The sequence below is a fragment of the Gopherus evgoodei genome, chromosome 22 (genome assembly GCF_007399415.2).
Source record: "Gopherus evgoodei ecotype Sinaloan lineage chromosome 22, rGopEvg1_v1.p, whole genome shotgun sequence".
Taxonomy (NCBI): Eukaryota; Metazoa; Chordata; order Testudines; family Testudinidae; genus Gopherus; species Gopherus evgoodei.
Window position 1 is genome coordinate 9,033,028 of NC_044343.1, and position 27,408 is coordinate 9,060,435.

Here is a 27,408-nt window from a genome sequence, read left to right on the forward strand (position 1 = left end):
AGGCGAAAAACCTCCAGGACCTCTGCCAATCTGCCCTGGAGGAAAATTTCCTTCCCAACCCCAAATATGACGATCAGCTAAACCCTGAGCATGTGGGCAAGACTCACCAGCCAGACACCCAGGAAAGAATTCTCTGTAGTAACTCAGATCCCACCTCATCTAACATCCCATCACAGACCACTGGGCATACTTACCTGCTGATAATCAAAGATCAATTGCCAAATTAATTGCCAGTATGTGCTGGGTACAGGCTGAGTCCTTCTAGTTGCCTCATCTCTGGTACAGCAGGGTAGTGTATTTTAACAGGAAGTCAGTGTCAATCAACAGACCTCACCCTGCAGGGCAGGTGGAAACCAGAGGACAGCTGAGACGCACTGGCAGTGCAGCCCAGCAGCACCCTCAGAGGGGGTGCCCATGCTCCAGAGAGATAGCCCTGCACCATGCCCTGTCAATCAGAGATCCCCTTTGCCTTTCCCCACCATTGCACAAGGAACCCTGGGAGAGAGTAGTGCCCCTCCTACGTCCCCACAAGATGTAGCTGGGTAGGAACTTTGATGCTTTTCTAAAGGTTATTTAAGATCCAGTGAGGCCCAAATATTCCTCTCTGAGCAGCACAGCCCAGTCTGCAGCATGGCGTAGAGCAGAGGTGGGCAAACTACGGCCCGTGGGACTGTCCTGGCCAGCCCCCCAGCTCCTGGCCCAGGAAACTACCCCCAGTCCCTCTCCCACTGTCCCCCCTACCCCACAGCCTCAGCTCGCTCGCCCCACTGCCGGCGCAATGCTCCGGGTGGCAGGGCTGTGAGCTCCTGGGGCAGCGCAGCTGCGGAACCGGCCTGACCCGGTCTCTGTGCTGCGTGGTGGTGATGGCGGTGTGGCCCGGCTCCAGCTGGGCGGCGCGGCTGTAGCACCACCAGGCACCGGTGCTGCAGGCAGCGCGGTAAGGGGACAGGGAGCAGAGGGGGTTGGATAGAGGGCAGGTGAGTTCAGGGTGGTGCTCAGGGGGTGAGGGTGTGGATAGGGGTTGGGGGGGAATAGGGGGTTGAATGAGGACAGGGGCCCTGGGAGGGCAGTCAGGAAGGAGGGGGGTTGGATGGGGCAGTGGGGGGCAGTCAGGGCAGGGGTTCAGGGGACAGGGAGAAAGGGTGGTTGGATTGGGCAGGGGTCCCTGGGCGACCATCAGGAATGAGAGGAGGGGTTGGATGGGGCGGCGGGGATGTGTGGATGGGGCAGGGATCCCACAGGGGCTGTCAGGAATGAGAGCAGGGGTTGGATGGGGTGGCAGGGATCCAGGGGCAGTCAGGGGACAGGGAGCGGGTGTGTGTGGATGGGGCAGGGGTCCTGGGGGGGCCATCAGGGAACGGGGGTGGGGGCTGGGCCATTGCCCCCTCCCCTAACCGGCCCTCCATACAATTTACAAAACCTAATGCGGCCCTCAGGCCAAAAAGTTTGCCCACCCCAGCATAGAGGGTGTATTCGGCCGTGACTTCAGGAGACGGTGCGAAAGCAGCATGCATAACGGAGAGAGAATGCACAGCAGCCCGGCTCTAAGACAAGCCAATGCTGGGTCCTCTGTCATCACCACCTGTCCCTATGTATCAGGGGGCTGTGGAAATCTTCCTCTTTTTGCTTCCCCCTCCCCCCCGCACCGTCTGTCTATTCAGGGCCCATCTCTCACTGTGAGTTTACATGGCACCTAGGTGCTCTGATCTCCGCTGGGTCCTCCAAACCCTCCTGTAATAGAAATAACAATGGCAGAAATCATGGCGAGGAGGCAAATCCTTCCTCGCAACCTCCGGGACTGCGTAGACGCAGCTGGAAGCAGTGGTTCTGCGGCATTTGGAAGGAACTCAGCTCCGTGGACGTTCCCCGACCAAGGGTTGGGGCCTAAGAATTCTCTGTCTCGGCCTTAACTCGAGCAAAGCTCCTGCTCCACCGTCACGTGCAACTTCCATTGCAAAGAGGACACCGTGGACATCGTAGGGCTAGGAAAGGACTTTGGGTACGTCCACGTGGCAGCTGCGTGGTGTGATTCCAAGCATGGGTGGATGTTCCCATGCTCGCGCTGCTCGAGCCAGTGGGCTAAAAATTGCAGCAGGAGGCGAGCTCATGCTAACTTGGTATGTCAACACATGCTGCCTTCGCGCCTCCCAGCTGCCGGGTAGACATACTTTCCACGGCCTGATACGGAGAAACCCTCCCCTTTGCATTTCCCTAGTACCCACCCTCTCTAGGATCTAGCTTCAGGTAGATAGAGGAGTTCAAGTTCCTGGCAACACAGAGCAGAGGGATTAAAAGATGCACCCAAAACCCTGTGAGAAAACTAACGAGCAGGGTCTATTCTTCGTCTTCGTTAGAGCTTGTCAGCACTGGAGCTGCAGCCCAAGTAAAACAGCTCCCGTATTGTATAGGGCAGGCTTAGCGGTCAACAGCCGGCAATAAATATCCTTTCCAACAAGCCCGAGGAGGCCACAGCCAAGAACAACATTAGCAAAGGCAAAGAAGCCACCAAACGCTGTGCAGAAGCTCAGTTCCTGCACGGAGATTCAAGCCCTTGCTCCCTTTCCAGACAGCGGGAGCAGGAACGTTGCAGCCAGGCACGTCGGCCCAGTGGAAATGGATCTGGACAAGGAGGGGTTGGTCTTCTCTCGGCCACTGAGCTGTTTAACTGAATTTGTTATATTTCCTGGGCTAGATTCTCAGTTGTAAATCTGTACAGCTCCACTATATTCAAGCTCAATTATGGTAGTGTATGGAAAACTGTGCTAACATGACCAGCTTTCTCTTTAAGAGTTAGGACTTCTCGGGGCCGTCTGGCAGGCTAAGGGGCTCTGTACGGAAGTGTGTGATCTGGGTCTTCTGCAGTCAGCCTGCAAAGACCCAGGCTAGAGCACGGTGGGGCGAGTTGTGCCTTATTGCCTTAAAGAGCAGCCTGCTTTGTCTCCGTCTGGTTTTGTTTCTTGGGGGTTAGGGTTCTGGATTCTAAAAAATAAAACGGAGTCGCATCAGCACCTTCCAGATTGTTTTCATCTAACTTCGCTATGCAGATGCTGTGAAAATAACAATGATGTACACCAGCTGAGACCAAGGGGTCCTTTCCTTTCCAGATCAGTGGTGGGAGAAGTTGGCTTGATCCATTTTCAGGCCAACTCTCAGACAAAATGAAATTGATGCCTGAGCAAAGGGCCATCGCAAGGCCCCGGTAATTCTTGAAAATTATTACTCTGTAAATTGCTGTAGTCTGTAGGAGCTATGCAGCAAGGCTCTACTGTGCTAGCTGCAGTACAAAGCCAGAATGAAAGGACCCTAGGAAGCCCAGAATTTAAGTAGTGCCTGGTTCTTGGCCCGGCCCTCTCTGCACAGGAATGAATTTCACCCGCACTTTGAGTGTGATCGTTCGATTCAGGCAGCACAGAGAGGGCAGGCTGGGGTGAGAGGAGCAGAGAAAGTGAAAGACGGGGCCAAATAGACTGAAAAATAGAGAATAGAGTGCAGCAAAGTGAAAAACAAAGATGGGAGGGGGAGGATGAGGAGACAGAGAGTGAAAATGTCTAATGAAAAAATAAATACCTTCTTGTGCCAACCTCAACTTTGTGGGATTCTTCTACCCCTTCCCCAGTCCTACCAATGCCCAAGCGTCCACAACTCATAAGCTAGACACCCCCCCTGAAAAAGCCCTGAGATTTTAAAGAATAATAATTGCTACTTTCTTTTTATTCACCTTCTGGCTTTTGAGCCTTAGAGGGCCATGTTTCCAAGTTTTTCCCTGCATCATAAGGGCTAGACTCTTCCTTTTTTATAAAATTAAATCAGCGATCCGTGCAATCACAGGACTCCAGGAGCTGGGGCTTGGATGAAACCACTAAATATCATGAGACTCACAAAACAAACCTGCATGAATTAGCAACACCGCTTCCTGTTAGCTAGACGAAGTCTTTTTTTTTTTTTTTTTTTTTTTTAAATCAGAGCCATCTTTAAGCCACTATTAAAAACCTTGTTCATGATTCCACACCCTGGAGTGAAACGTCAGTCATCAATTAATTTCCAAATTTGAGAAGAGACAAGAAGAGCATCTTTTGCACTGTCTGCTTAGCTATGCTCTCACTTGGAGATGAGGACAAGGCTGAGACATGTTGTTACCTATATATTGCTCTAGTGCCTAGAAACAAGCCAGGCTGGGTCCCACCGTGCTGGGTGCTGTACAAGCATATAGAAAAGGACAGACGCTGCCCAGAATTGCTCATAATCTAGGGATAGATTTTCAAAATCGCTCAGGGTGTATTTTTCAGGTGCTCAGTACCCAAAGGTGAGGCCAGGGTTTTAGCTCCCAACATGCCAGGATCTACCCATTAGCACAATGGGCACCTTCTCCAGTGTAACTGAGGAACATGGTGGATAAGGAACTCTGTGGCTTGATCCCAGCCACAATGATTCATTATGTTACGTTCAGGGCTGGGAAATTTGAGCCCTTCATTAGCCATCAATCCACTTTAAAATATATTCGGTCTCCCACTGTTTTCTCGGGCAAGCGTCACGAATAATCATCTCCACCGTGAGCTGCACATGTGGCTAATTCTCCTCCCAGAAATCACTCCAAGCCTGGCAGCATTTTGGGCCTGGGACCATCTTTGTGCTCTGTGATTGTACAGCACCTAGCGCGATGCGGGTCCAGGACAAGGTTCTTGGGTACTTCCACAAATAATAAATGATAATAAATTAAGTACAAATTCATGGATACTGTGGCCACAAGAAAATGCAACATGGGTAGGCTTGACAGAATTCTATTTTTTTTTTATTTCAACAGGTATCTAAGTTTATTGTTCAGCCTTTTAATATCTATTTAATTTTTCCACAGTTGCACAAAATTTGCGGGGAGGGACGGACAATTATTTAATAGCAGTAGCCCCTGAGATTCAAAAAGTTAACACTTTATAAGCTGGTAAAACACAAACTGCCAACATCCCGCGTCAAAGTAAACAAAGTAATTATCCTTAAATCAACAAACCGTGCCCGCTTTTCCTAGTCATTCGTCGGTCCATTTGTAACGAGCTGAATTCAAAACTCAAAATCTCTGGAATTTGTCTGCCTGCCGGCCATGTCGGTACCAGGATAGTAGCGAGATGACTTGGGTGCACCGACGTCTGCTGGTGAGGGAGACAAGCTTTCGAGATACACAGACCTCTTCTTCGGGGCGGGATTTTGACTGTACTTAGTTCTCAAACAGCATTTGTCCTCCGTAAATTTCAATGACTGCCAATGGAGGGGGGATGAAATTGATGCTGACCGACATTTCCTGATACAAATCTAATCCTTACAAGCCCAAACATGGGACTCCTTCATGTCAGAGCTAATCCGGCTCCCCTCTTTCCTGTCTCCTGCCTGGCACTAGCATATCAAAAGCCTCCAGCACCGCCTTGCAGAGAAGCAAGGAGGTCCCGTGTCTTGAAAACAGAGCCTGATTAATGACAGCAGCACTCCGAGGATTAAGTTTATTTAGATGAACGAGCTGAGCCCAGCATTGCTGCAAAGGGAGGAGAAGCCCTTGACCAGATCTCCCCTGGCACCCTCCCCTGCCTGTGCAGCTTTAAAGCAGATTGGAGGGCTCAGAGCTGAGGGCCGCGTGCTGCCAGGCCACATGGGAACAGGCCGCAAGGGGATGAATCCCAGCAGCAGGCTTTGGCACATGTGTTTTGGGTTAGACAAGTAATGAAAGCCTGCAGTCACTGGAGGGGAACCAAAAAAAAACAAAAAACCAACACAACTGATGGATTGCGCATCAGTAGCCCCAAATCCCTTGTCAGAAACTTTGTCAACAGCGGAGTCCTACTATTTACTTCTTTCGTTCTCCTTGCCCCGGCCTCAACCCGCAGCAGATGCCGGGTGAGACAGAAAGACTAACTATCCCTATGGTGCGCCTCAAATGGTTTTTTCCCCAACATTAATTATTCATCTTGCAGTAGCGTCTGGAAGGCCCCTCCGAGATGGGGGGCTCGGTCGTGCTAGGCCCTGTACAGACCCGTAGGAGAGCCCCAAAAGCGTGCAAAATCCAAACAGGACCAGTCTCCGTTCGGCGTCTAGCCCTGATCTCCACTGGGACCCCTAAGTTCGGGTCGGAATCAGGAGAACAGCAACAAGCAACGAGGGCTTGCAGATTTAAGGTCCTATCTCATGCGACCTTAGGGTGACTGGACAGCAAGTGTGAAAAATCGGGACGGGGGTGAGGGGTAATAGGACCCTATATAAGAAAAAGACCCCAAAATCGGGACTGTCCCTATAAAATCGAGACATCTGGTTACCCTATGTGACCTTGAAATTAAGTGTTAAATAGGTGCCCATCTGTGCTGGAATCCTTACGAGGCAGGGAGGATGAGGATGTGTGTCCTGGATGTATGTTTCAACTGAGCGTTTTGCTCGAAGAAAAGGGGGAAAATGGGAACTGTATTTCCAGTCTGACCTTGGGGTAGCTGTTCACCGAGGCAGGCCAGAAGCGCGATAGTGAGATGTATTCATGAGAGGGAGTGAGATGCAGGGGCCATTCCCTTTCATGGGGTAGACAGAAAAATCCAATCCAAGGGGGGCTTAAAGCTGGAGTCAGCTTCCCAAGCAAGGATCTCTGCACCTGGGTATAACAGTCCTCCCATTCTCTGTTTGGCACAGGCACCGTGCGCTGAGCAGAGCTCCAGACTCTCTCTAGTACAGTGGTCCCCAAGGCGGTGCCCATGGGCACTATGGCACCTGCCAGGGCATCTATCTGCACCTGAGTACTGGCCTGTGGACAAGCATCCGCCGAAACGCCACCGAAAAGCGGCAATGTCAAGAGGCATCGCCGCCAAAAAGCAGCGTCATCAAGAGCCGCTGAAATGCCGCTGATTTTCGGCGGCGACGCCTCTTGACATTGTCGCTTCTTGGTGGCATTTCGGGGGATGTTTGTCCGCCGGCCACGGTGGCTCATTGTCCGAAACCCACCAAACGAAAAAGGTTGGGGACCACTGCTCTAGTACATACCCAGGATCCCTGCTGGGCTTGTATTTGGGCAGCTAGCCGGTGTGCTTCACCGCTGTTGGCACCCAAGCTAGCTAGACCAAAGCTAGCTGAGGAATGCAACACAGACAAACCCGTTAAGGCCCAGCACTGAATGGAACAAGGACGATTTCCAGTCGAGAAGTAGAGACACAGATGCCAAGACCAGAAGGATCCACCAGGATGCTCAAGACCTTCTGCCTAACACCCCCCAATAATTCCCAGATCGGATCTTTTAGAAAAAAAAAAATCTGATCTTGATCTAAAAACTGCCAGCGATGGAGACTCCACCGCAACCCTTGGTAAATTGCGCTAATGGTTAATGACCCCCCCTGTTAAAAATGCGCGCCTTGTTCCCAGTCTGAATTTGGTTCGCCTTCCATCTTTCTCGGCTAGGTTGTATGATGAGGAAAGAAAGACGCATTTTTAATGAGGCTTTCACAGCAGCAGCTGTTTAAAATCGCTCCGGGGGCTGGAAGGTTAGAGGCAGCCGTGGCGGGAGTGGATTGGTGGGCAAAAGGCATCTGAGGAGGTCAAAAGAGCATGAGGAATGCTCTTTAGCACGGGAGGTTGGAGCTGGTGACATCAGAAACAAGTTAATTTAGTCCACTGACAGCATCTGTGTTATAAGTGCTGAACTCGGGATTCTCAGGGGCGGCTAGTGATTTCGGGGCAGGGCCGGCTCCAGGCCCCAGCGCACCAAGCGTGTGCTTGGGGCGGCATGCCACGGGGGGCACTCTGCTGTTGCCGGGAGGGCAGCAGGTGGCTCCGGTGGACCTCCTGCAGGCGTGCCTGTGGAGGGTCCGCTGGTCCCGTGGCTCCATTGGAGCATCCGCAGGCACGCCTGCGGGAGGTCCACCGGAGCCGTGGGACCAGCAAGCGGCAGAGCGCCCCCCGCAGCATGCCGCCATGCTTGGGGCGGCGAAATTGCTAGAGCCGGCCCTGTTTGGGGGGTGCCTGGTCCGAGACTTTTGAAGAGAACAGATTTTCAGAGGGGCTTGTAGCTCACTTTCTGAAAATCAGGCCCCTTTAAGAGGTCTCAGGTTGGGTAACTCGAAATCACTAGAGTGTGGGGGGGGGGGGGCAACCTGTGGCTCCGGAGCCACATGTGGCTCTTCAGAAATTAATATGCAGATCCTTGTACAGGCACCAATTCCGGGACTGGAGCGACAGGCATCAACTTTGTAATGTGCTGGGGGGTGCTCAACTCAACCCCTGGCCCTGCCACATGCCCTGCCCCCCTCCACTCCTTCCTGCCCCCTCCCTGAGCCTGCTGTGCCCTTGCTCCTCCACCGCCCCCATAGCCTCCTGCAAGGCACGAAACAGCTGATCAAGAGGTGCAGGTAGGGAGGGGGAGGCGCTGATTGGCGGGACTGACAGTGGGTGGGAAGCACTGGAAGTGGGGGGCGGAGGAAGCTGATGGGGGGTGGCTGCTGTATTACTGTGGCTCTTTGGCAATGCCCATTGGTAAATTCTGGCTCCTTCTCGGGCTCAGGTTGGCCACCCCTGGACTAGACACTCCCAGCAACCTTGGCCAAAGCATATAGGTAAAAGGAAGCAGGTTGGTCATGTGCTTAGGGCCCTGGGCAGAAAGTCATGACTAGGGGTCTGGTCTCAGCTCTCCACGGACTTGCTAGACGACAAGCCGCTTCACTTCTCTGTGCCTCAGTTTCCACACCTGCAAAATGGGGCTAACGTTTCCCACCCCCTGCAGGGGACGTGGTAAGAAACATCAACACACACAATCCTGGGGTGATGAGCATCACTGAAAAGCCTATGAACATCCATAACCCACTCCCCACTTCTATAACCCGTTCCGAGGATTAGGCAGGAAGCCCTGAGACCACAGTGCACTAAGTCAGCAGGTCTGACCACACCTATATGCTGCAAGGCACAGTCCTACCCTTACCAACTCCCTCCTGTCCTGCTCCCAACTCGGATCTGAGCTGGGAGTTACCGGCATTCCCCAGCTCATGCCTCTCTGGAATCCCTCTGTTTTTCCTCTCCACATTGCGGACACGGCTGGAGATAAATATCAAGTGTAGCCTGATTGATTCACATTGTAGAGCGTTCAGCTGGCTAGCTAGAGAAGGGGGTACAGCTGAAACTGTTGGCTAGGATTTATTTTGTGTATTATTGCAGCATCTAAGAGCCCATCATGGACCAGAATCCCACTGTGCTTGGTGCTGTACAATCCCAGAAGAAAAAGACTCCCCACCCCAAAGACCTTGGAAGGCTTTGGAACTGCTGATTGCCTGACCGAGGCCGCCTATGATACATTCCACATGTGGCACTCAAATGACTCAGGGGTAGTGAAGTATCGATTGAGGTGCAATAAAAAGCCACCGCTCTCCTTGGCTCACTCTGGGAAAACCACTAGAAAACAATCTCTCCGACCCTTTATGATCATAATGCATTGAGAGGTTTGGGGACAGATTTTCAGGTGCCGTAAGAAGTCAGTGGAGCGATGCTGATTTACCCCGGCTGAGCATATGGCCCTCAGACTTCAAACCCCCTCAGCTTTGGATCAGCTGTCCCCTTAAACCTTTCTCCTGAAATGCCAAAACCTGCAGGTCTCGTAAAGTCATCAGCTTTGGCGCTCGCCCTGTGAGTCAGCCCCAGTGCCTAACGCCTATGGCATTTCCTAACTGTAAATGTTAAGTAACCCAAACGCCTGCCACTTGCAATCACCATCTGTGGCGCATACTACCTGTGGGAACGGGCATTAGCACGGAGCTGCTTGATATCAATTCCTTGTGCTTGTCGTTCCATCTCCTGAAACCTACTCCGTGCTTTGCAGGGAGGTGTTCCTGTATTAGGACGGCCAGTTTCGACAGGGCCACTTGAAAGAAATATAATAAAACCAGAGAGTCAAAAAAAAACCCTTCTGACTCACATTTGAGTTCAATCAACCAACCAGCCAATCCACCTGCCTTCAGTGGAGCTGAACCAGCAGGGCTGAGTCTCTGTCCCAAGGGAAGGGAGGAAGAAGAGACAAATCACAGTTTGTGTGAATCTCACATCCCCACCCACCCCCAACACCCTTTCTGACGAGATTACCCTCCTAGAGATTAGAGCAGAGCTTCAGTGATCATAGATCATAGAATGTCAGGGTTGGAAGGGACCTCAGGCGGTATCTAGTCCAACCTCCTGCTCAAAGCAGGACCAATCCCCAGTGAGAAAAGCTCGTAGCATAGAGAGCCTGATTCGCCACTGTCTTGAGCCTCATGCAGTCATATACAATTGTGCCAAGTGTGAAATGCCATCAGAGCAGAAGGGGAGTGATTTAGGCTCCCTGGTGTAAATGGCTGCATAAGGCACAGGGCCACTATAGAATCAGGCCCTGGCTCTTCCACATCTGGGGGCAACAAACACAGTCCTTGGTCGGTAGCGTTGGCAGGATCAAGCCCTTCCTCTGGGCCAGTCTGAATGCGACTCGCTCATTTCATTCTACTGGGATCATTCTGTAGAGGGGTCCGAGAATGTCAAACCCACCAGGTGCCCTCAGACACCCACACTCACCAGGCTGGAATACTAATCGCCAGGTACTGACCAAGACGATAGTATTCTGAGTTCTCTGCTCTGTCTTTCCCCAGCCCTTATTCAAGGCAAGATTTCCACAGAAGCAAACTGGAGTTTGCATGAGTTGAGAACAGAACAAGGGCCTCGGGTTTCTGCCATTTCTTTCCCACTGGAAGAGTAGCAGTAGTCAAACTGGCTTCTGCAACAGCATCCCCAGCTACTGGCTATGGAGCGCCCCAGTGAATAGTTAGTGAATCGGGTCTTGCTTGTGTGGTGGGTCCCACTGGCTCCATTTTACAGACAGGGAACCAGAGACTCAGCAAAGATCAAGGTCTGGTTTTCAGAGATGTTTTGCAACTCTCATGTTCCATTAAAGCAGGTGGCTAAAAGTAGGAGCAAGAGTCTCCTAAAACCACAGCTGCTGGAGGAAGGACTCACTGGTTGAGGTTCTGTGGCCTGTGTCATGTGGGAGGTCCAATTAGATGATCATCATGGTCCCTTCAGGCCTTAAAATCTTTCCATCTGTGAACATTTAGATCCCCGAATAAGGGAAACTGCAGGTGCTCTGGGCCTCTGAAAAAGCAGGCCATGAACAACTTGCCCCAGCTCACCCAGGCAGGCAGTGATGGAACAGGGAAAAGAACTCCGACCTGCCGACTTCTAGGCTTCAATCTGTGACTAATCTCTCTCCACTGCTTCTTCGGCTTCCTTGCTCTTCTGATTTCCCTGTTGTGATAAACTATCTACTCAGCCCATTCTCTAATTGAGGGTTGGATCCAGAAGCAAAAATATGATTTAAACCCATCTTTGCTACCAACTACCATATATAGGTAAGAACATAAAAACGGTCATAGTGGGTCAGACCTATGGTCCATCTAGCCCAGTGACCTGTCTTCCAACAGTGGCCAATGCCAGGTGCATCAGATGGAATGAACAGTAGAGGCAACTGAATGATCCATCTCCTGTCATCCACTCCCAGCTTCTGGCAAACAGAGGTTAGAGACTCTTAGAGTGTGGGGTTGCATCCATGCCTGTCCTGGCTAATCGCCATTGATGGACCTATTTCTCCATGAATTTATCTAGTTCTTTTTTAAACCCTCAAGTATCAGAGGGGTCGCTGTGTTCGTCTGGATCTGTTAAAAGCAGCAAAGAGTCCTGTGGCACCTTACAGACTAACAGACGTATTGGAGCATGAGCTTTTGTGGGTGAATACCCACTTCGTCAGATGGCCTTTTGGCCTTCACAACATCTCCTGGCAACAAGTTCCACAGGTTGACTGTGCATCATTTGAAGAAATACTTGGTTTTGATTGTTTTAAACCTGCTGCCTATTAATTAGTAAGGAATCACTGCAACCTTACTCCTTTAAAAACTTCCACGGTTCACATTTTTAAACCTCCACCCAGGCCCAGCGATACTGGGAATTTTCCTTCCCTTCGTGCAGAGGTAAAACTGACCTGACAGCCCCTGCTAAGCCCTCTGGATACAATGAGGAGAATTCAGAGGGGGTTTAGAACTGGCTAATAAAACTTGCGAGAAGGTGACAGGTTTGTGAAGGCAGGCAAAGTGCAGATGCAGATTCTTCCGTTTCTTAAAATAATATTTGGACAGGACACATTTTCCCCCCCTAACACGAACAAACCCCGCCATGACCAGCTCTGGCAGTGTTTGTGTTTCGATGCAATGGGATTGCTTCATACTTGGAGACAAATTCCCCTCGCTAGACGGAAAGGACTTCTGGACACCAACCCAGCTGCGTGCACAGGGGTTCACCTCCAGCAGGATGGGAAGCGGGATAAACCCACTTACTGAAATTACACAATCTCGATTTAGGGACGCGCTGCACCGCCTTGGCCAAAGTGCCAGGCGAGGGAGAATCGACTCCATCAACTTCAGGGGGTGGCAGAGCCAGCCACGGATCAGGAGACTTGAAACATTCTCTAGCAAACTTCGCTGCAACAGAGTCCTTCATTCTGGACAGGCTCCAGCAGACAGACGGGAGCACGATCCCAAGTCCAAGCTCTGATCAGGCCACATTCCATCCCCTGAGGATGCAGCGAGTGTAAACGAAAGGCCTGAATTTGCCCCATTGACTTCAATACCGGTTTTGCCTGAGTAAGAGCTGCAGGATTTGGCCCCCAAGTTACAGGCCTGCCTCTGCTGCCTTTGTTCACATTGAGCAATATCTCGCTAGGGACCACGTCCAAAGTCCATGAAGGGACAGAAGAACCTCAGAGTCAGGAACACCAGAGTTACGAACTGGCCAGTCAACCTCACCGGGAACCAGAAGGACCCAACCAGGCCGCAACAGAGACCAAAAAAATAAAGCGAACACTGTACAGCGGTTTGTGTATTGACCTGCTAAACTCAGGATTGTGAGTTCAATCCTTGAGGGGGCCATTTAGGGAATGGGGGTAAAAATCTGTCTGGGGTTTGGTCCTGCTTTGAGCAGGGGGCTGGACTAGATACCTCCTGAGGTCAGTTCTAACCCTGAGATTCTGTGTTCAATGCTGTGTTAAATGAAAGCAACATTTCTGCCCAGTAAGTTTCAAAACTGTATTAAGCCAATGTTCAGGTGTAAACTTTTGAAAGAACAACCGTAAGGTTTGGTTCAGAGCTACGAACAGGCTCCAGTCCCAAGGTGTCCGTAACTCTGAGGTTCTATTGTAACGGGACTCCTGGAGCCAGGTCCAACTGAGTCAAGGGGGCAGACTCTGGCCCGTCGCCCCAGTCCAGCCCTCTTACAGGAACAAGCTGTGGTTGTTTTGCTCCTGCTCTACTAGGATCTAGCGAAGATTTGAGCAGGGATAACACCACACACCCATTTGTATTTTAAAAAATAACCCCCATACGCCCCCCCCCCCGCAAAGGTATAAAAACATGAAAAGCAGCCAGCAGTTCCCCCACCCCTGCCACAGGGTCACCACCTGCCCTTACAGTGGCTAGTGAACCCAGGACAAATCCACCCGTTTCCCCTTTCAATGAACCAAAACCATAAAACGTGGTCTGGTCTAGCCATCTGGAAATCTGATGTTAAAGAGAGGCACCAGGGACACCACCTAAGCTAAGCGCCCGGAGGGGGATGGTTTATTTCAGGCATATGTAAAAGAAGCAGCAACCTCCGATTTACCAGCCTGCTCCCCAGAATACCCATAACCGAAACGCTCGGGAAAGTGGGTTAAAATCTCTTTGGTTTCTTTATGATCTTTCAAAAGGGGGGAATGAGAAGCAGCCTTGGTCAATCAAACCTCGCCTGTCCAGGTGCCGACCCACCTGTGCTCGCCCGGGGAGGGGCTCAGAGCCTGGGGGGGTGCACCCCTCCAATCCGCCCCCCGCTTCCCCTGCAGACTGGAAGCAGCAGCCCAGGGAAGCGGGCTATCCCTACCTTTAAGCCCGGCCAATCCAGACTCCTCAGTTGCGTCTCCTGTTGAGTCCCAAGGGAGACAAATCTCTCCGCTCCCGAGCCATGAAGAGCAGGGTCAAGTCCCCCGGGTCCACGCCCTCCATGGAGGGAGCCAGGCAGCGCAAGGACCAGTCCCCACCCGGCCGGTTAACTCCTCACGCCAGGCTGGAGCAGCGGGCAGGCTCCGGGTCCAGCGCATCCTCACCGGGAAGTTCCATCGCGGCCCCGTCCGGTCTCCAAGCATCCAACCGGCGTCAGGGGCATATCGCAGCCGCCCGCCTCCCGCTCCGGACTAGGGTCGGGCTGGCTGGGAGAGGAGCCCCCCCGAACCCTGGATCCCAAACACCGAGCACGTGGCTGGGAGCCGGCTGCTTCTCCCTCCTCGCCCAGCCGGCCCGGCGGAGTCCAGGAGGGTGGCAGGCGGCTCTCCGGTGCCCGGGGCTGCCCCGAGGCTCCAACCCACCCCTCTCCAGCCCCGCGGCCGCTTGGCAGAAGGGATCCCCGAGGGAGGAGAGCGCGGGCAGCAGCTCTGACCCCTCGTCCCTGGTGATGCCCCAGAGATGGGCTTAGCTCTGCCCGGATTCCTTGGCCCTTCCCTGCCTAGGAGCGGGGCAGCTGCGCTACTCTCCGCCCGGCAAGTCCCCTCCGGAGCCCAACAGCGGCGGGCGATCCCCGAGCGCCTCCTCCTCGGGCTCCCACTTGCAGCTCAAATTCCTCCTGCGGGCAGATCCTCCTGGCCCTGCTCAGTCCCGGGCGGTCCCCGCAGCCCTCGCCTGCCCTTCGGCGCCCCGAGCGAGCAGGACCCTCCGAGTCCGGTGGCTGCGCTGCGCACGGAGCAGGGGGAGCGCGCTGGGGAAAGGTGCAGCTACTCTCGGGGCTCAGCAGAAGATGCGAAGGGAGGAGCCCTGCTGGGGCGGAGCCCGGCGCAAAGGAGGCAGCCGGGTGGCGGGTTCGGGACGGGCTCCTCCCAGGCTCGGATTACCCGACCTGCCAAATGGGTTACTGGAGCCCTGGCTGCTGGGCGGGAGGGCTCGGCGAGTCGGGCAGGGACAGAGACGGTCAAAGCGAGGCGCTAACCGCAGGCGAGCTGGGGAACGGCCCCCGCTGGAGAGTCACGGGAATTATCTGCGAGCCTGGGCGGGGTGTGGGGGCATTCATCGCTCTCAACCCGCCCCCCACCACCACCCCTGCTCTGGCTCCAGCCTTTCCCCCGCTGCCGCGCCGTGCGCCCAGAGCGCTGCGCCCTGGAAAGCGCACAGAGCCCAAGCCAAAGCGCAGCAGATCCCCGTGCCCCGGCAGCTCCCAGCACGGGTCTGGGCAGCTCCGGCGCAAGGCTGGGACGCAGGGCAGAGGGAGGAAGCTTTGCTGAGCTCGTCCCGCCGAAACCGGCCCCGAAAACACGCGCTGGGCTGCGCCCGGCCGGAGCACGGTCCTCACCTTAATCCCCCAGCAAGGTGGATTATCCGGCCTCTGCCCTGGCCTGCCCCGCGGGTGCTTCAGGGACACGCTAGGGTGTCTCACTTCGGCCATCTGTTCCCAGACTGGGTATTTGTCTGACTGCTCATGACTCAAGGCTGGGAAGGGAGCGAGGACCCCCTCAGGGCAATGCAAAGATGTGAAAGGCCTTATGCAAACTCGGGGAGCTGAGGTCACCCCAGGCCTGTTCAGAGCTGCAGCCCTATTTCTCACTCGCTCATACCTCGCTCATCGACGTAAAAAACAAAGCAGCCCCATCCCTGCAGCTACCTCCGATTTCCATGCAGACTTGGGGACAGTTTCTTGGAATAAAGGGGTTCTCCATCTGGGGGCTGGGATCCCTTAGTGGGTCACAAGGTGGTTACGAGGGGTTGGCAGCCTGATCCCCCAGTAAATTGCCCCCCCTTTTTTAATTTATGAGCGGGGGAGGGAGTCACAGGCTGAGGCTTGCTGTGTGCCAGGGGTCACCAATACAAAAAGTTTGAAAACCCTCAACTATGATTGAGGCCGAGCAGCACCTGGGAGGCTGCTCGCTGCAGTGGGCCTGAAATGTCCCATATTTGGGTCCCAGTCTAACAACCACTTAAGGTGATGAAGTTGATGCATACTCATAAATAGTCCCATCTGACCTAATTCTCCATGGCCGTGTGTTCTGAGCAGTCACTTGGGCCAGTGGGTGCAGAACACGAACATTGAGATTTGGTAGCATTCGATGCCCTTTTTGCACTAGTGTTGGTGACTGCAAGGTTCAGGGCAGTGGAGAAGCAGGCTGGAATATCGAGTGCAGTTCTGGCCAATACCAGAAGCTGGGAATGGACAACGGGATGGATCACTTGGCGATTCCCTGCTCTGTTCATTCCCTCTAGAGGAACTGACATTGGCCACTGCAGAAGACAGGATACTGGGCTAGATGGGCTGACCCAGTATGGCCGTTCTTGTACGACATTGCAGAATGAAAGGCAGTTGCGAAGAGAGCAACGAGAATGATCAGGGACCTGGAGAACCTCCTATGGAAGGAGATTGAAAAATTGGGATGGTTACATTAGAAAGGAGATGAATAAGAGAGGACATGATGAAAATGTATAAAATAATGGACAGGATAGAGAAGGGAGACCTGGACCTTCTGTTTTCCCTGTCGCATGACCCAAGAACCAAAGGAGAGAAATTCTAGAGTAATGAAAGGACATGCCCTTTCACACAATTTGTGATTAGACTTTGGAACTCACTGCCACAGGAAGCCATTAAGGCCACAAACTTAATATTTTAAAGGGACTGGACACTTACAGATACTAAAACTATTCTAAGTCATGGCACAGGGTTTAACCCACACTCTATTAGAAATCAGGCTGAGACTGAATGTGGGGGACAGATTTATCTCACATCTGCTACTGTGGGGTTCTTACATCTTCCTCTAACACTGGCCAATGTCGAGATGGTATACAAGGCTGGATCAGAACCAAGGTCCACCCAGTCTGGCACTTCATATGTTCCTACTCATTGACTTCAATGAGGCTACCTTACATGGCTAAAGTTACTTATGTGTACAAATGTTTGCAGATTTGGGGTCTTGATCTATCTGCCCACTGGTTATTGTGTTTTAACTAAAAATTAGGAGTGGGGGGGGGCAAACACTATTCTATTTTTAAAATTCTTGCCACACTTTTTTTAAACAGGTCAACAGCAGAAACTCAGCCTAGATGCCATCCAGTGTTTAGATGTATAACTGGAGAGATGGGGGGTAGGTACCTTATCAGGCCAAGGTGATGGGTTTGAAATGTGAAGGAAGGAAGCAGTGAGAGTGGGCTAAAGGAGAGACAAGGTGGGAAGGGGGGGGGCTGGCTGATGATTTCTCTCTGGAGTACTGGAAGTGTGAGGCTGTGTGAAGCAGGCATTGGCTGATGTCCTATGGCTCACTGGGTGCAAAGCAGACAGCCAGACTCAAAACTGAAGTGAGCCAGGGGTCAGAACTCAAAACGAAGCTGAACTTTCAGCCTCTTCAGACTTCAGAAATCTGTAGATAACATTTGCATACCCTGGACTTCACACTGCTTTTCCTGGCAGCCAGCAGCACCTGAAGCGGAAGTGCCAGACGTGGTACTCTCTCGGAAGGAAGCAGGCAAGCCCTAGGATTGAGATGGATGCTTTATGCACCCAACTCACCTGGTTGCAACAGCTCCACCAGCTTCCCCTGGCTTTCCTTACCGACTCCTGCCTGCAGCTCCCCCTAGTGGTCAAGTATGTCTTGCATCTGCTCTCCCCCTCTGCTAGCATTTTGGCTCAATGGGGCAGCCCTGAGCAAAAGGGTGGCCATGACTCAGAGATGCCCCTCTGAGTCACCCCACCACCACCTTGCTTCCTCTGTGCTCCTAGGGGAAATCAATTACTGCCAGCCTACATCACCAGCGTATTGCTACTGCGTAGTGCTGGCTCAGGTGAGTAAGGGATGCAGATACAAGCCTGCCCATTCCTTGCCCCACACTCTCGCTGGCTCTCCAGGAAACACTAAGCAGGCCAGTACCCTGTTCCCCTTACGTGGCTGGGTAAGGGTGTGTGTGTGTGTGTGTGGGAGAGTTATTATCCTTTGTGCAGCTGTGTTGCTCAAGTCACACCCTAGCCCACACAAACTACCATGTGGTGGGCTGCTCAGAAGGTACCACTGGCATGGGTGGAAATACCAGAAGCATCCCCACAGAACCTGTTCTTCCAGCCCAGTTTTGCAGACTCAGCCAAACCCAACCGAACCTGCGAGACACTTTAGCACATGACTCTCAGAGACAGGCTGTTGTGATCTTTCTTGGCATGATGTTTTTGTGAGCAGCTGGGAAGGGAAGGGGAAAATGCAGTATGGTGACTGGGATGGTGGGGGGACAGAGCACAGCACAAAATTGCCCTTGCTGTCTGTTTTCTGGAAATTAAAGCCAAATAGCAATTAGAAACAAAGGCACAAACTTTTAACAGAGGGCAATTAACGATTGGAACAAACTACCAAGGAAAGTGGTTGTAAGGGTGCAGACTCACCCCAGCAGTGCCTCCTGCTGGTGACTTCTGAGAATTAGCTCATTCCAGCTCCAGAGCACCATCTGCAGGCTAGTGATTTGCCTTACCTGTGGCCCGCCTAGGACCACAGTGCCCTCTTTACCTGGGGTGCTGCCCCCTGGCAGTAACCCCTTTCTCTCAGGGTATCCCCTAACCAGAAGACTCCCACCCACTATCCCCACCTTGCCTCAGTACCAGGCTACCCACGCCCTGGGGCAGACTGCAGTACTAGCCTACTCATCACTGGCAAGGTTGGGTTTGGACCTGCTGCCTTGGCCTACCCCTGGGCTGCCCTCTGCAACCCCCAGTACTTGTTAGCCCAATGCTAGGCCACAGCCTGGGGCTTTCCAGGCTGGAGCTCCTCAGCTCCTCTGCCTTTCCCCAGCCCTGCTCCCCTCAGGAGCCCTGTCTTTAGCTCCTTACAGCCAGGCAGAGGGAGACTGACTGGGCTCCTGGCTCAATTATAGGGGCCAGCTGGGCCTGATTGGGGCTTGACAACAGCTGAGCCTACTTTCCTCAATCAGCCCAGGCTTCTTGCCCCAGCCACAGCCCTCTCCTGGGCTGTTTCAAGCCCCACAGGAGCAGGTAATCACTCTGCTACAGTGGTACTAACACACACATCCCTCCACTCTTACAGGTGCATATCTGGCCTCTTACCATAGGGTCAAAGTGTCTCACAATCTTAGACTTGCAACAGCCCTGCCAGGTAGGGAGATGCTTTTATCTTCATTGTAGAGATGAGAGCTACAGTATGTAGGAGGCTATGTCCCATTGAAATCAATGGAAGTTAGGAGCTTAAATGCTTTTGAGGATCTGGGCCCAAGTCATAAGTGGCTGATGAACTTATGCTGGGGAGAGGAACTTCCCCTTCCCCTGCATGGCTGCTCGTGGAGGGGGAGATCAGACCCACATCTGGAACCTCCCCCAGCTGCAGGACACTCCCCAGCTGCTGCCTTCAGAGCCCAGCCCTGAAGGCAGTATAGAAGTGAGGGTAGCAATCCCACAAACCCCCCTACAATGGCTTTGCAACCGCCCTTCCCCACCCCCAATAACTCCCTTTTGGGTCAGGACCCGCAGGGTTACACCACTATTGAATTTCAGCTGTAAACATCTGAAACCATGACATTGACTATTTTTAAAATCCCGTGGATGGTGAAATTGACCAAAATGGATGCTGAATTTAGTAGGGCCCAAGAACTTAGCAGAAATCTGTGGCAGAGCAGGGAACTGAACCCAGCCCTCCTAAGTCCTAGGCTTGTGCCTTAACCCAAGTGGTGGATTCTCCATCTTTTGAAGGTTTTCCATCAAAACCGGCTGCCTTTCTAAAGATGAGCTTTAGTTAAACAAGTGACTGGGATCAGTGCAGGAGTAACTGAGTAAAGTTTGCTGGCCTGTGCTGAACAGGAGGTCAGACAAGATAATCCAGCGATCCCTTCTGGCCTTAAAAACAAAACAAAGCTATGAATCCAGGAATTGAGCTAGCCTATTACAGATGAAGTGGTCAGGGATCCGCTCGCACTTTCAATCCCAATGTGCAGCACCCTGCGTTCTGTTTTTACTAATGTCTCTAGCAGCAAAAGTTCCTCACAGTCTCTTTCCATGGCAGAACTTGGGCAAGACCAAGTCAGGAGATGCCAAATACCAGGGTGAGGGACATGTACAAAATGCCAGCTAGAGAGATTTTTCCCATTCTCCAAACCAAGACTTCGGTGATGCTCTAATATGGCAAAGACACACTGCTGGGAGACATTTTTAATAATAAATCATTCATGTCAGCTCTGTACAGACTGATATCAAGGAATTTAAATCCTACAAGCAGCAGCAACTTTTAATTTAAGTCAGATCTGGGCCCTTGAAATCTTACAGGCCCTGTTGATTTAGAGCAGTGCAAAGGGCACAGGTTGTTTCAGTTGCATTTGCTGAATGGTGGCCAGGTTCCAGGGGGGACTTAATTCTTTTGTGGGATTTCCTGTGTCTACCTGTGCACCCTGCAGCTCAAACCAGGATCTTAGTGGGTTCTAGATGGCAGTGCTACTAGATGAGCCATAAATGAGTGCCCCTCCCTGCTCCCCCCCCCCCGAGGCAATTAGGGACAGGCAAAGCCCCTTAATTGCTCTTTGCTAAAACCCAGCTAATTCTACTGAGATTCTTATATGCCCCCATCCCAGCACCAGAGGGTCCAAGCACCTCATAACACACCTATGAGGCAGGGAAGTATCATTATCCCCACTGCATAGACAGGGGAGCTGCGTGCCAGAGCACTTGCCCAAGGCTCCACAGGGAGTTGGTGATAGTGCTGGGAAATGAATCCAGATCCCCGAGTTTCAGTCCAGTGCACACACATACCATTTGCCCTGAAACATCCTACTTTTGTAACCCTGTCCTCCCCTGTCTGTCTCACCTACCTTGCACCTCTCCTTAGATTGGGAGCTCTTTGGGGAAAGTACAGTCATCAACAATAAGTTTGTACAGCCCCTAGCACAACAGGGTCTGTGGTGGGACACACTCACCTTTGGAGCACTCCCTTGCGTCCAGGCTTAACATCACTAGTATCAGCATCAGTGCCACCTGCTGGCTGGCTGCCTCTGGCTCCAGACCTTCCGTGGCTTAGCTGCTGGGCCGGTCACAAAGTTCAAACTCCTTTCAGGGTATCGCCAACAAGACCAAATGAACCTGAATAATTCTTCTGCCCCCTTTCCACTACTGAACTGCTCCCTCTCTACTCACAAACCCTACCTCAGGGCTTCCCACCCTGCCCCACTAGTGGGCTGCTCCCTTTGTCCTCCTGTTAAACCCTTACCCTGGGCTCCTCTCTGACAGAGAAACCTGTCTCCCCTGCAGTCTCTTCCCCAACTGAGCTCCTTCAGTCCTCTTATGACAATAGCTCCACCCTCTCTGGCCAGGAGCCAGTTAGCTACTCACCTCTCCAGGCAGAAAACCTGACTAATTGGGTGCATTTGCCAGCCTTGCAGGTGATGGGGTTAAGTCTCATCACGAGGCCTCAAACTGATTGCAGTAGCAGCTATTGGCCTCAGTCTAAATGTTTGATATTAAGAGAGTCACATGAGAAGATCCATTTTTTCTAATGCTGCCTGGAAACAAGACCTTTGCTGTTGTCAAAGCCTTACCTCTCCCCAAAAGAAGCAGGTAAGATGGACTAGGAGGACTTGACTGAAGAGCTGAACAAACAACAGAAACAAACATTCTAGTTCAAAGAGATTCCGTGTTCAAAGAGGAGTGGAAAGCATAGCTGTTTTTTTTTCCTTGCGTGCTTTGAGCAGAAGTGAAATAGTTATTGTCAGTGTTGACATATATCACATTAGGCTTCAGAGCTAACAGACCTTTATGTGGCAGCAGCTCATGCCTCTGTTTCAGGCGTCTGTGGATGCAGGGAAACATTTCTGCATCAGTTTTTGAGCTGGCCAACATATTTCAAACGAAAAATATATATATTTTTTTTTAAATCACAATTTTTTTTGATTTTACAAATCTTTTCAGTTGTGCAAAATGGCTCATCAGAAATTATTGAGATGTTGCTGCTGCTTACCTTTTCTCCAAAAAAAAATTGATTTTTTTTTCAAATTATTTCCAATTTTGGTTTGCCATGGTGTAATTTTTGATTGAGTACAGGGATGTCATGTGATGTTTTCCTGATTTCATGAGTGTTCACAAAAATACTTGAAATACTCACCTCCACCCATGTCTCACACAGGAGTCTCTTTGTAGTTTGGAAAGTTTTGGTGGGGGGTTGGCAACCATGAAAAAAAATCATTAACACCCCCCCAAAAAAAATGTTTGTTTCAAGAACTTTGAAATAGAAACATTTTTGTATTTTTTTTAAATTTGTCACAAAAATAAAGGGAAAAATGTTGACCAGCCCTAACTGGTTCAAATGTTGAAGTTTATATTTGCATCCATAGAAGTCAGAGGGGCTTAATCTTTTTGGAGCAGGCTATAGATTGACCAGACAGCAAGTGTGAAAAATTGGGACGGGGTAGGAGGTAATAGGAGCCCATATAAAAAAAAGGCTCAAATATTGGGACTGTCCCTATAACACTGAGACAGCTGGTCAACCTAGCAAGCTAGAACCTAGCACTACTCAAGTGCTATAGTAGTGCTCTATCCACAAATCCATCCTACATGACTAAATATACCTGCCTGCTTTTCACTATGCTTTGGGCACTGCTAGATGGTGAAATCAGCTATGTTAGAATACCTCTGATGCATGTTAGAATAAATATCAGAGGCTACTGTCCTGACTGCATTATTCATGTTCATATTTAATAAAGTGAAAACTCAGTTTTTAAAATTTGGATGAAGCTATTTCAGAATTTACAGACTACCCCATCCTGAGCTCAGCAACCCATTGGGCTGGGCACCATAGATACACATAGTACAAGACATCTCTGCCCTAAAGAACTTACAATGTAAATGGACAAGACAGAGAAGAGGTGGGAAGGGAAACAGAGGCACCAAGAGCAGAAGTGACTAGGCCATGGTCACCCAGCAGGTGAGGTGCAGGGCTGGGAATGGACACCCTATGTCTTGAAGGCCTGTGGTGGGTTGTCACATTACGCAGGAGGAGCTCAGGTATTTGACCACTCAGCCTCTGATGTCTTCCCAACAGCCTCAATGCTAGTTCAGGTGGCTCTGGCCATCTGCTCCATACGCCAGACTCCATACAGTCATAGTGTCCACCAGCTTTATGGGTTACAGCAAACAAAAGCTGGATGGAGAAGACCTTGTGGAAGGCCTCATACATGTTGGAGGTATGTCATGGCTTCCAACCTTGCAGTATACAGCAGGCTGCAACATTGGCAGGAGACCAGGAAATGGGTGATCTGAAGTGTGCGCTGTATGCTCCGTGAGCAGGAAAATTAAGGAATGAACGAACATCTTGGGTCTCAGTGTGGTGACCTCTCCACTAGACCGTGCTTACAGCATCAGGGCCTGCTTGCACGAACAGCTGCCTTTGTTCTCCCTTTATGCCGCGTCCAATGTTCAGAACTGGAAAAACATTATTCCATACAGGGCTTTATCTCTCGATCTAATTAGGCTGCCTAATTTCATAATTACATGTTCTCATGATGCAACCAATCTTAGTACATAAGGTTAGACCACAGCGGGAGATGAGAGCTTACAAGCGGAGCCTGGAAACACTGGACCATCATATCAACAGTACCGATTCCCTCGGGAAATAGAGCCAAAGATGAGAGAATTCTGAATACTGGGCCACTCCTGACTGTTCCTAACTGGGAATACACTGCCAGCATTCATAGATTCATACAGTTTAAGGTCAGAAGGAACCAATTAGACCTTCTATGTCTGATCTTCTTTGTATCACAGGCCATTAAATTTCACCCAGTTATCTCTATATTGTGCCCAATAACTTGAGTCTGGCTGAAGCAGATCTTCCAGAAAGTCAGCCATCAAGCGATGGGGAATCTGCCACTTCTCTTGGCAATGTATTCCGTCCGTTATTCACCCTCCCTGTTAAAATGTGTGCCTTACTTCTAATTTGAACTTGATAGCTGGGCTGGATGAATATACACCACAAACAAGGAGACTGTGTGTTCGGACGCTAGTGTACTAAATAAAATCCCTTCTTCTGAAGGCTGATTCAACTACATGGTAGCCGTGAACCATGTAAACCCGGTTCCTGTGATAAGCCTCAATTCAGCAAAGCTCTCAAGCATGTTCTTAAATGTAAGCATACAAGTAATTTCTTCCCTTTTCACGAAGTGCTGAAGTGTATGCTTGATTCCTTTGCTCACAGGTGACCAGACAGCAAATGTGAAAAATCAGGACAGGGAGTGGAGGTAATAGGAGCCTATATAAGAAAAAGACCTCAAAATCAGGATTGTCCCTATAAAATTGGGACATCTGGTCGCCCTATTTGCTCACTGGGGATGGGTTACTTCTGCTTCACCAAATCAAGACCATATTTAACTGACTTGGTCTGAACCTTTGAATTTGTTCAGGTTAAGGACTGCACAACTTTTTCCCCACCTATAGAGGTCCCGCAGCTGTAGGTGCCACACTACAGAAAAGCTGAAGTTTTCTAGTTTAGGATGAAGGCCTCTTTTCTTTCCCCTAAAGGTTTTGGAACTTGCAGAGCTCTGGTGCTGTCCTGCCAAAGGGCAAGTTTGAATCTGAAAGGGACAAAAGAAGCACATGAACATTTTTGCTTTTTCTGGCCCAGCCACTCCAGCGCGTCCTGATCTTGGGAGATGTCCAGCCCCAAAGAATTTGGATAAGGTAAGGAGAAGCACAGCCAGATGGACTCTCTCCCGGCCTTTGGACAGTCCCCCATTGTCACTGGATGACGTGTAATGGTTTTACGTGAGGCTGTCTCACCGCCCTGGGATAGGCCAGAGCAGCCATCTCCCCCACTGCATCATCCTGGAGTTAACAAGTTCTCTACTTACAGATTCAAGACAGATCTTGCTGGGTGTGTGAACAATGTGTGTCTGTGCACTACTACACTCTTCTACACGGAACACAGAGACTCAGAGACTTCTCCCACCAAGCTTACTGGAGAGAGGTCCATGCCTTTGGAACCAGCAAAAGTCAGTTCTAGTCCCACATGCACATGGTGATCTGACAGCCTCGGGTTCTGAGACTGGACAGGTGACCACGATGCCTTTAACCATGGTCCTGATTCTGTTCTTGCTTAGCCCAGCCGACATCAGGAAAGACTCCGCTGAAGTCAACAGCTGGTTTGAAAGCGGGGTTGGTGAGAGGAAAACCAGCACCAGTGCTTCCATGCCACCGCTGCAACATCTGCACACACTTTGCATTCAGTTTAACCTTGTGATCGTGTGTGAGAGTCACAGGAAAGTAGCGTGACAGATATTTCAACCGCACACAATACCTGTGGGGATTGTACTGTGTACATGGTGTATGTTACATGGTTGGCCAGGGATTGTATTTAACTCTGAGGACAGGGGGTAGAGTTGCACATAGTGATTCAAACTGATTTTTCCGGAAATCAACAGCGAAAGAAAGAGCTTTGGCTATAACAAGGCTGGGTTTAAACTGGCTCAGGGCCTTCTTTCTGAGCCAGTGAACAGACAGGACCGTCTATCCAAGGGGAGCCCAGCCCCTGTGGAAGAGATGGAAAGCCCTTGATCTACCAGTGCCCCAAAAGACAGATAGGTGAGCTCTGAGCATGTGTATAGGAACTTTGATGGCTTGTTATACATTTTCTCCACAATGCTTTTACCTTAAGATTAAAGGTACTTGCTTAGAAAGAGCGGGGTGGTAACAGCTGACAATACACGGGTCAGAGCCTCTCAGAGAGAAAGCAACACACTGGTGCTGGACTTTGGGGCAGATTGGCTTGCTGGGGAGATCAAAGTGTATGGCAGGGAGTTAGGCAGTCTTAAAACCCCCAGTCAGGAGGAAATGGGACAAAGATCCCTGCCCAGAGACAGGTGGCAGCTGGAGACCTGAGACCTCATTGGGCACTCCTGGAGCAGACCGTGGAGTGGGAGGGATACACCCGCAGCAGCGACAAGTAGCATCTCCTTGGAGACAGATGCCCGAGCAAAAAGTAGCTGCTATAATAGAGAAGCAAGGGTGCGTTTCCAAATAGGACCGAAGCCCGTCACTGCTTCATGGGAATAGCTCCATATTCCTGCTCTGAGGCTTCCCAGATGCACCACACTGGCATCCTGCTGCTAAATGATTTGCCCCCTTGCGCTAGGTGCTATACAGACACACAAAGAGTCCCTGCCCCACAAAGCATCCAGATCGATCCAGCAGGATTCGCTTCCCCTCGCATGGCCCAGAAAGCCATTTGCAACCCTACTTGAACTTGGATTTACCAAAGAAATAAATCTGCTCCACTTTGCCATTGCTTGTTCAGGGCACACCCCTTGTTCTCTCATCAGGCTGGTGGCGCCCATAAAACACACTTGTTTTGGCACCAACAGCAACATCCAGCTGCTTGAATTATAGCGGTTCCTATGGCCCAAAGAAAGCCATTCCATTCCCAGAACAGTAAACTAAAGGACTGCTGTGACCGGGCTTACTGGCCATACCGCTGTAAAGTGTTGGTTCCACCAATCACTCTGCACAGCGGGTGTTCCAAAGTAGAAGCTGTGATGCTTCCAGGACAAATGGATTCCAAAGGCTGCATTTCCCTCCTTTGATTTATGCAGTCGGAATTCCCTGGCCTACGCACCTTGTTCTGGCATCCCAGGCTAGAAGAAAATGAGCTGCAGATGTGCCCAGCACACCTGGGTTTCAGATTTCCGCACTGATGAACAGGGAGAGGGGAAAGAGTTCTCTAGAGACAGCATGGCCCAGTGGGTAGGGCACGGAGATCTGGAGATCTTCAGGCTATTCCCAGCTGCGTAACCTTGGCCAAGGCACTTTGCTCTTCTGGGTCCCCTCCCACCGTTTGTCTGCCTCATCTATTTAAATTGTAAACCCTTCAGGGCGGGAATTGTCTCTGGTGGTAGAGCAGTTTTTAAACTAAGGGCTGGGGGAAAGTCAACAGGTGCAGAGGAGCACATGGCTCAGACAGAAACATCCCTTAGGGGAGGATCTACTAATGGAGATTCTCTACGTCCTAGTAAGGAGGAGAGGATGGACGATGATAAAATACAAGTAGGATCCGATGAGAAACAGCCAAATGAAAAAGAGGCCCATTCGATTACATCACGTAACAGCAGACAGATAAAAAGTGGCAATTTTTTAAAGTGCATATATACAAATGCTAGAAGTCTAAGTGATAAGATGAGTGAACTAGAGTGCTTCGTATTGAATGAGGATATTGATATAACAGGCATCACAGAAACTTGGTGGAAAGAGAATAATCAAAGGGACACAGTAATTCTAGGGTACAAAATATATTGGAAGGGCAGAACAGGTTAGGTGACCAGATGTCCCAATTTTATAGGCACAGCCCTGATTTTGGGGTCTTTTTCTTCTATAGGCTCCTATTAC

At 50.9% G+C, this 27,408-nt stretch overlaps 1 protein-coding gene across 1 annotated transcript in view; it reads right to left on the reverse strand.

Moving 5' to 3' along the window:
* Positions 1–14,106, reverse strand: part of NRTN (neurturin) — an 83,889-nt gene extending 69,783 nt beyond the window's left edge. Inside the window, exon 1 of the mRNA XM_030540468.1 lies at positions 13,924–14,106. The gene's annotated coding sequence lies outside the window, so the exon portion shown is untranslated. The remainder of the gene's footprint in view (positions 1–13,923) is intronic.
* Between the last annotated feature and the right edge of the window lie 13,302 nt (positions 14,107–27,408).